The sequence below is a fragment of the Gadus macrocephalus genome, chromosome 4 (genome assembly GCF_031168955.1).
Source record: "Gadus macrocephalus chromosome 4, ASM3116895v1".
In the NCBI taxonomy this organism is placed as follows: Eukaryota; Metazoa; Chordata; class Actinopteri; order Gadiformes; family Gadidae; genus Gadus; species Gadus macrocephalus.
Genome location: NC_082385.1, coordinates 28,023,573 through 28,033,638, shown reverse-complemented (window position 1 = coordinate 28,033,638; position 10,066 = coordinate 28,023,573). Strand labels below are relative to the sequence as shown.

The window sequence follows — 10,066 nt, the reverse complement described above, 5'->3', positions numbered from 1 at the left end:
CGGGGCCCAGATCGATGTATAACATCAAAGATGTTTTTACGCTCGCTCGAATTTACACTATGGGGGAGGGAACCAAGGCAGGGCGGGCTTTCCTATGATTGGCCGTTTCTGAAGCGCGATATTTGATTGACAGCCCTCCTCAGCCTTCCTCTCATTCAATTCTGAATTGTACAGTAAATGGCTGAAACGATAGTTACGTATTGTAACTCTAGATTCTAGGTATATAGGAGTATAGGAGCAGCCTTTTAAGGCTATTGCTATTGGGTTATCCCTAGGCGTGAGCCGTAGCACTGAAAAATGTGTAATCCCCGACCACCAACAGCGTGGGCCTCAATCACGTCCGCGTGCGGATTTCGCAGATATAGTCGGGCGCCGGCGGACGTTGTGCTCCCAATAAACAGCTTTTCTTCAGCTTTAAAGGACAATGAGGCCGACACTTAAAAGGCCGCGCCTATACTCATAGAATCTGGAGTTACAATACGTAACTATCGTTTCAGCCATTTACTGAATTGAATGAGAGGAGGGCTGTCAATCAAATATCGCGCTTCAGAAACGGCCAATCATAGGAAAGCCCGCCCTGCCATGGTTCCCTCCCCCATAGTGCCAAAATTAAATTGAGCGAGCGTAAAAACATCTTTCGCGAGAGGCTGTTTCGCGCGAGAGGCTGTTTTGCGCGCGCTGAGGTAATTTGCGCGAGCGAGAGGTTGTTTTGCTCGCTCAGAGGTAATATGCGCGCTCGCAGTTAATATCTACGCGTGTGGAATAATATAATACGCACGAATGCATCTTTTATCACAATAGTGAATTATGGCACTAATGTGTCGCCATAATTATTAACCTTTATTTACCCAGGAGAACAAATTAAAAACAAAATTCTTATTTTCAAGTGCAGCCTGAAAAGAGCTAGAAGCTCTTTGAGGGGTAGAGGGAGGGGAGTGCTCAAAGTGAAAATAAGGTTATGGTAGACTAAGGTGGTTGTGAAAACGCTAGAACTACTGCGGTCACGTAGCTGGTAAAAGACAGTTGTATCCGTTTTTAGTATGGTGAGCAGACATTGTTAAAGATTCGGGAGTCGGGACATTCCCTTGGTATCCAAGCAGTAGAGATCAGTGTCTGTACCCCCTTTGCTGAACTTTGCCCATTCATGTGTGATCCCCCTGGTTTGCAGAGGTGCACGCTCAGTCAGAAGGTTTATCCAAATAACAAAGAAGTGTCCAACACTCGCATTACAGTGTGTGTATTCACACACATACCTGATTTCATCTACCTTTACATTAGAGACAGTAACTGGGCTGGCAGCTGTATAGCTAATGCTAGGGTAACAAGGTAATACAGTAAAGCAACACAAGGATATAGCGGTAGTTGACTTACTTGTCCGAGGTTTGTAGCTGAGCCGAGGAGTGTTGGTACTCATCCGGACTCCATTTCCAGACATTCAGCAAGTCCAGCTTTGTATTGGACCAAGTTGAGGAAGTCGGCGAAATGTTTGGCGCGTTTCCAGAGAAAATAAGCTCGGATGAAGGAACTAAACATAGAATTTGTGATCATTTGTACATCCCAGCAACACTCAACACTGAGCAACTGCCATGCTTGCAAACTATGATGTTTCTCCAGGAAAGAACTATGTGTGTGCTGAGCTCACGCGGTCTTAGCTCCTTTTCTCATTGGGTGGTCGGGACCAAGTCTCTGGGCGGGCAAAGCAGAGAAAGGGGAGGTAACCTTTCCCCGTTCTAGTATCCTTCTTTTTTAATGAACATGTTTAAATTGAAATTTCACCCATTTTCATCTATCTTTGTATCGTTAGAAACCAACTCATATTTTTGAATGGTAAAGAACATATTTCGCTATCTGTGTGCTCCATGTTTTGTCTAGACAATATCGCCTAACAGCCTATCGAAACTTTCTGGAATGGGTGCTGCAAGGCGAGAGATTGGGCCGAGGCTGTCGTGTCGTTTTACCTACTTGCGTCGTGCAGACAATCCGACTAAAATATCCAGCTCCAGACGGCCAGTAGTGCGGGCACCGAGAAGCTGACGACGCTCCGGTAGAACTATAAATTTCATTGTTTACATATATTTTTGTTTATATTTCTTGAAATAAATGGTTCAAATTCACGCTGTTGTAGTGGTATTGTAGCTCCAAGTGTATATTCGAGAAATAATATTATTGGACGACCAACATTTCACGAGTGGAGCTACTAAGCTACTGTTGCCTTAGATTAAAACGAATAAGGGTCATAAATCAATTTAATTATGTATTATAAGTCTAAATTGCACTATAAGTTAGCTGCATATCAGTTACCTCCTTCTTAGTTTATAATGTTGAACTCTGATGTAGACAAAGCAGGAGTTACATTATAATTTGTATTCACAAATGAAATAATTGTGCCATGGGTAGACAACAAATTAAAATAAACAGGGTAAAACTAATTCAATTATAATATATATATATATAGGCACACACACACACACACACACACACACACACACACACACACACACACACACACACACACACACACACACACACACACACACACACACACACACACACTAAAATAATTAGTAAACAGAAAAAGAAGAGACCCACCCGACACAAACCCAACCCCTGTACATGACCATACGACATAAGGAACGGATCAATCATCGTAGGTTTGTTATCCTACCAAGAGTATTAAAGAAACACTTGACACTACACTGTGTCTTGTGTTTCAACTCAAGTAATTTGGAGCTGATTGGACAATTCAGCCAATGAATCAAATAGGCTACCTCCCTCAGCAGCATTCGTGCATTGCGCAACATAACTACATGCAGAGAGAAGTGACAGATAGTTAATTAGCGGAGAGTCGTAAAAGCACTTTCTACCCATTTCAGTGGAGGAATTGGACTCCTCATGCAATGTTATACTTAAAAGGCACAAGTAAATAACATATTAATTAAGACATTCGGTATGTAGTATTTAAAAAAAAAAAAATGATACCACGGTCCCAAAGTGCATTTGAAATAGACCTTGAGACTCGGGTAAAACACTATAGGACATTGATCATGATATGCCTCAATATCAGAATAACAACCATGGGTCAAATAGCAATGGCTAGTGGAATGAAAGTGAAAGCAGTGTAAGCTTGTCCAGGCCCTGAACGTCAGGATGTAGGCTATGAATCAGAATAAATTTTTAGCTAGTGGGCATCCCAGAAACCTATTCTATATTTTCTTGGGGAGGACCCCCGTCCATTACTGCACCCCACCCACGAATTGGATCACCAGCCGCCGCTGCAAACAGGGAGTGAAGGGGGACCAATGCTAGGAATCTTCTGACTTTGTCCCGTTAGAATAATGCAGCATTCTAGAGGGAGGACCGGCCTAAACTGAGCATCACTGAGATCTAGACATTTAACCAGGGACCTTTTAAAATGGATCATCTTCAACCATTATCGCCTATTATGATACAATCCATCCAAGGTAGTTAGCATTAAGCAAACGGAATGGAAAGGTAAGTGGAATGAACACAATCATGTATAATGTGCGGTTCAATAGCAGTCTATTTCACAAGTGAACTTTGCAGGCTTTTTGTAATAACAAAGATAACGGTAATGACAATGTTGTGGCAATGTCAAGCATAACTTTAATATACAAATTATATGAACCCAGTTTGAATAATTTGTCAATTTCAATGAATTTCTATGCATTCTCCATGGACCTAGAGATACCTCCCGCCCTCTCTAATTGAAAGGTGTTAAGATAGTTTGCATTTGCAACTGTGGGCACCAAGTTTGATACTCAAGCCAATCCACAGACTTCTTTGTTGTGTAGATTCCTTTAACTGTCTTGCAGCCATGTCCACTTCACCCATATTGTGAATTGCAATTTAACTTGGTCTCTCCTCTGACCAATCCTAAACTCCACGAAGGCCCCTCCCCCTGACCTTTGTTTCTTTTGTATTTACCCACGATGTGAACGTTTCCTATAAGAAACATGTATACCCATCGTCTCATTGACTGTATGCTTGGTAACTTCGCTGCCTGTATCTTCCCCTGATCAAGCTCTACATTAAATCAAATATTTTGCTGTCAGAAGTGTCCTAGAAATAAGTTATTCAACACAGACATCAATCAATAAAAACAGAAAGTGAATCGAAGGTACGAAGCGTTTAATCGTGATGAAAAGAAAACCTAAAAGCAGTAATTTCAACCAATACAGGACAGAGGTCTCAATCAAAGCGTCCCGTTACCCCGCGTCAAAGTGTGCTTGAGCATGTGCACACGCAAATTGCTTGGGTCGCTGTAGCTAACGTTGCACTGCAGACACACGTAGGGCTTCTCCCCAGAGTGAGTCCTCATGTGGATCTTCAGGCTGCTTGTCAGACTGAAACGCTTCGTGCATTGGTTGCACTTGTAGGGCTTCTCCCCGGAGTGAGTCCTCATGTGGTTCTTGAGCATGTTACTCCGACTGTAGCTCCTCGTGCATTGGTCACACCTGTAGGGCTTCTCCCCGGTGTGAGTCGACATGTGGAACTTCAGGGAGGAGCCATGACTGAAGCACTTCGTGCATTGGTCGCACTTGTAGGGCTTCTCCTCGGAGTGAGTCCTCATGTGGATCTTCAGGCTGCTTGTCAGACTGAAGCCTTTCGTGCATTGGTCACACCTATAGGGCTTCTCCCCAGAGTGAGTCATCATGTGGCGCTTCAGGGGGCCTTTCTGACTGAAGCACTTCCTGCATTGGTCACACTTGTAGGGCTTCTCACCGGAGTGAGTCCTCATGTGGCTCTTCAAGTGGCTTTTCAGACTGAAGCCCTTCGTGCATTGGTCACACTCGTAGGGCTTCTCGCCGGAGTGAATCAACATGTGGCATTTCAGGTGGCCTTTCTGTCTGAAGCGCATCTTGCATTGGTCACACCTGTAGGGTTTCTCCCCGGAGTGAGTCCTCATGTGGATATTCAGGTGGTTTGTCCGACTGAAGCGCTTTGTGCATTGGTCACACTTGTAGGGCTTCTCGCCGGAGTGAGTTCTCATGTGAATCTTCAGGTTGCCTTTGTGACTAAAGCGCTTCATGCAATGGTCACACTTGTAGGGCTTCTCCCCAGAGTGAGGCATCATGTGGACGATCATATTGGCATTGTTGGGAATAACCTTTCCACACAAGACACCGGGCCGGCCCTTGCGGCCGCCCTGATGCCCAGTCAGCTCCTCAAGGCGGACGAGCCTCACGCTGCAGTTCAGGCTCTTGGCCACGCTGTGGTCAGCGGACAGCGAGCTCAAGGCCTCCAGTTCTGACACGGCAAAGAGGGTGTCATGGCCGTCCACCGCCAGAGGGCCCTCCCCTTGTCCGTAGATGCTCAGGATGCGCAGCTCCCCGCTGTGACTTGACATGTGGGAGGAGCCAGGGGCGTCCACACGCAGACTCTCCGAGGTGGCGCCGCGCTGCGTGCTGCAGTCTCTGATGTCATCGTCTTCTTCAGAGAGGAAAACAGAGAAAGAGAGAAAGTAATGTTTTTAATTAATCATTTTCACAAAGGTATACAGTAGGTACTTTGTACACACTTGTGTGTTGAAAGAATTATATTTGGACATTCTTTCCAACTTCTATTTGGTGATTATGCATTTTCCTTGTCACCCTTTGGATGGTCAAGGGTTAAAGGCTCCTGCTGAGAAGGCAGATTCGATTACATTCTCAGTTTATCAAGGTTGTTTTCTTGCATAGATGCAATGTGTGTACTAACCTACGGCGGGCATGCCTCCACCAATATCCTCTTCAAGCTTGATTGAAATGGTGTCTGGGGTCTGCTGCTTTCCACATAAAGAAGGAAACACACACACAAGACAGTGTGTGTTGCGGCGCCGCAGTTTTGCAGCGCGGGAAGTGTCGCGGCACGGCAAGTTTTGCCCGCGGTGCTTCTGAATTCATTCACAACCATGGCCGACATTACGAGCATTGCATGTATTTACCTGTTGTGGAAGAGGGAGAGACGTCGGAATGCCCGTCGTTTATGGGTTCATGAGACCATTCGGAGCCTGGAAGGCTGGTGCTGCCTGGCACCCAACTGGGTTTTGTTTGGGGTTGTTATTCTAGCCCTTTAGCATACTCATAGTTTAGTTTAACTAAACACAACTACACTAGTACAGAATGCTGATTTGTGGGTTTTTTCGAGTTACTAAATAAATGTAACGGTAGTGAACTCTTAGGTCACTCCAAGGGAGTAACACTGATTGGCTGTTACGGCATGTGCCTCAGTGGCAACGCTGTTGAACGCTGATTGGCCGTCCTCATGCGTTTGATGCCGAAAAGTTTAAATATTTAAACTCAAGCAGCATTTGTCGCACCGCAAAATACGTGAACGTGCCCGCCGCCCGTGCCCGGCAGCGTGCACGGGCGCGCTACGCCGCAAATCAAATTTTGCAGCGCCGCAAATCAAATTTTGCTGCCGGTTTTCTCGGCAGCAAGTGCTGCGGCAGCAAACCTGCAATGCGTCTCTACATTCACTTTGAATGGGATCTTGCTGCGCGGCAACTTTTTGCATCTTTTGGTGTGAACGCAGGGTTAGAACGTTTACTGAATCATAAAGCTGTGGGCTTTCTATGGGTCTGTTTTGGAGTTGTAACAGAGGAAGCCTCTCTATTGGATGGTGAATGAGAAGATGATTTCCAACCTGCACACTCAGCTCCTTGCGGCAGACCAGCCGCTCGTCGCGCTCCAGGCGGCAGACCAGCCGCTCGTCGCGCTCCAGGCGGCAGACCAGCCGCTCGTCGCGCTCCAGGCGGCAGACCAGCCGCTCGTCGCGCTCCAGGCGGCAGACCAGCCGCTCGTCGCGCTCCAGGCGCTCCAGGCTCTTAGCCACGCTGTGGTCCGCAGGCAGCGAGTTCAGAGCCTCCACTTCTGACGCGGTGAAGAGGGTGTCATGGCCGTCCACCACCAGTGGGCCCTCCCCTTTTCCGTAGACACTCCGAATCTTCAGCTCCTCGCTGTGGCTGGACATGTGGGAGGAGCCAGGGGCGTCCACACCCAGAATCTCTGAGGTGGCGCCGCGCTGCGTGCTGCAGTCTCTGATGTCATTGTCTTCTTCAGAGAGGAAAACAGAGAGAGAGCAATTTATGTTTTTAATTAATCATTTTCACAAAGGTATACAGTATGTTCTTTGTACACACTTGTGTGTTGGAAGAATTATATTTGGACATTCTTTCCAACTTCTATTTGTTGATTATGCATTTTCCTTGTCGCCCTTTGGATGTCGCCCTTTGGATGGCTCCTGCTGAGACATGGTTCTTGCACCATTTTTAAAGTCAAATGTAAGACTTTTTAAGACCAACACATACATCAATTAAGAATTTTTTTATCAAAGTTATCTCGGAAGCGCGCGGACACGACGATACGCGAACACATTAACCCACCCGTGTCACCCATGACCCGTCGCTTAGCAACCAGACACGCTGGGGTTGATATGTTACCGGACTACTGTACTGTAACTACTACGGAGTGATAACAAAGACTTGAATCAGGCAATAAATCCACCGTCCTTGACAGCGGTCAAGTTTGGAGTGCGGAGTGGACCAAATGCGAACTACTGCAGCTTTCCTAAGTTAAACCCCAAACTAATCGGAATAAGTGTATGCATGTCGATTATAGCAGACTACACCACCTCTTCTGTAGCCGAATAGAATTATATTACGAACAGATAATTGTATTCCGATTGAGGCGTATTATATGATCCTTTTCTATTCCGATTGAGCTGTTCTTCCACATCTATGCGGATCAGATGTGTCCATGTAAACACGGCTGACAACACACAAACACACACACACACACACACACACACACACACACACACACACACACACACACACACACACACACACACACACACACACACACACACACACACACACACACACACACACACACACACACACACACACACACACACACACTTTGAAGCCGAACTTCCTTATTCGAATATAATGCGAATATCAAAAAATTAATCAAAATTTATTGCCTAATAATCAAACGAATATTAGGCAGCCCTTAATATTCGAACCTGTTATGGCAGGCCAAGAGGGAGAGCGTCGGAGAACCCGACGCAGTCTACTCATAATATTGTAATGACCACGGAAGAGGCATTGAATGAAGTATTGATTAGACAGCGATTTATTAGATACCTAATAAACCGTCGGAACTCGCAGGACCGGTAACCATAGCAACGCCGGAAACAAACCCCGCGAAGCCCAATCCAGGTCTTACTGAAGGAATTTAATGGTCAAAATATTATTCATAAATATTCGAATATTAATATTAATAAACAAACAAACTTCAAATATGATTCACACAATTTAATTAATTTACTGTTTGGAATACTTACATTAAAATGATCCAGCATGAACTGTGATCCATAGTACCGCGATAAGACATGGCCGTCGGTGTCGTCCGTGGGCCAGTACCTCACATGGATATCCATCTGTTTGCTTTTAGTGGTTTTGTTCACTCATCGAACATGAGGACGTACTGTTTATCGTTTACGCTGCGTGACAGCTCTCTTTATGAAAGATGCAATCCCGTATTTGGCTAGATAGGCCGTTTTGTTTTCACCGCAGGTGAACGACTTCGCAAACTCAGAATCTGGGAACATAGCAGCCAAGACGTTACTAATGTCCTCGTTCGATTTGAAGGAATTATGTCTGCTCACCGTGTGGAGAACCCACAATACCTCCGCCTTCTGGGTTTCTGGTGGCGACACAAAGCCGGTTAACGCCGTCTGATGTGAAGTACTAGCCACGGATGCTGAACTTTTCAGTCCACTTCTTTCAAATAATACGGGCATCGGTGTAGTCCCGCTAGCTGCCACGGAGTATCGGATATATTTCTGCGACCTCATGTGGGACTTTTGCTCCCATGGTCGCTATGAATGCCTTTCGGGATAAACGACACCTTGCCTCGTAGTCACCTGCCTTCTCCAACCACCCCCGAAACGTATCCTCCTCAAACCATTTCTCATTGAATTTGCACTGTCCCATCCTGAAAGTAGCGCAAGTTGGCCTAATGATGTCAACCGTCACTAGCTAAAAGTAGCGCCAGCAAGTTAGCCTACAGACGCAGCTGCAGGCTGCAGATGCAACCGGCCCCCCGATGACTGATGTCAACGTTAACGTAACGTAAAACTCCTGAAAATGCCGTAATTAAAAGACGCACTAGGTGATTTGTTGTGCGCGACAATTTCCCCTAGTCTTAAAAAACCCTCTGCAAAATTTAATACCTAGAGCAAATTTAAGACAATTTATGGCCTTAATTTTACACAAAAAAAATTAAGACTTTTTAAGGACCCGCGGGAACCATGTGAAAAGGCAGAATCTAGTACATTCTCAGTTTATAAAGGTTGTTTTCTTGCATAGATGCAATGTGTATTACTAACCTACGGCGGGCATGCCTCCACCAATATCCTCTTCAACCTTGATTGAAATGGTGTTTGGGGTCTGCTGCTTTCCACATAAAGAAGGAAACACACACAAGACATATTCTTTCATTTTAGTAGTTGTCAATCCCCACTAACGACAGATTAGGCATTTTTACCCTGCCAGCTGATAGAATCCCCCTTTGTCTCGGAGCTGGCTTTCTTGGTTCACAGGAGAAGGCGTGGCTACACGCTGGAGGACTTTTTACAATGAATGGCAAAAAATATATATACGTAATTTTTTTGATTCAAGACCCTCGCATGCAAGAATGAGTTCACATCTGAGTGTAGGCTAAAACGAGATTAACTATTTACAAGTGCAATAATCCCAACATATTCTTTATTTTGCTAACCACTTTGCTGACGAAGCATTGTAAGGAACGTTTTTCTGGTACCTTCTCTTGGATCAACCATTTTTCGTCTTCTTTAAATGCGACTGCATCACCTTCTCTCCCATGATGGTCAGCAGCTTGCGGATTTCGCCGTCTCTCCAGTTACAACTATTCATGTTGATATCGCTGCATCGTCTCTGTTGTAGAGACAATGCAGCAACACCTCTACCCAAGCCTCGTCCCTAGAACCGCAAAGCTGTCTTATCGCATTTACATCAAAATGAAACCGCCAATATGTG

General features: G+C 45.3%; 1 long non-coding RNA gene and 1 pseudogene across 1 annotated transcript; one reads left to right on the top strand and one right to left on the bottom strand.

The window, feature by feature from the left end:
* The first annotated feature begins 1,362 nt into the window (after positions 1-1,362).
* LOC132455339 (uncharacterized) lies at positions 1,363-2,114 on the top strand. The gene is made up of 2 exons (XR_009525203.1): positions 1,363-1,714; positions 1,873-2,114. It is a non-coding gene; the product is annotated as an uncharacterized LOC132455339 (long non-coding RNA).
* A 349-nt stretch (positions 2,115-2,463) lies between these two features.
* The window catches only part of LOC132456607 (zinc finger protein 729-like), a 353,266-nt pseudogene continuing 345,663 nt past the window's right edge, over positions 2,464-10,066 (bottom strand).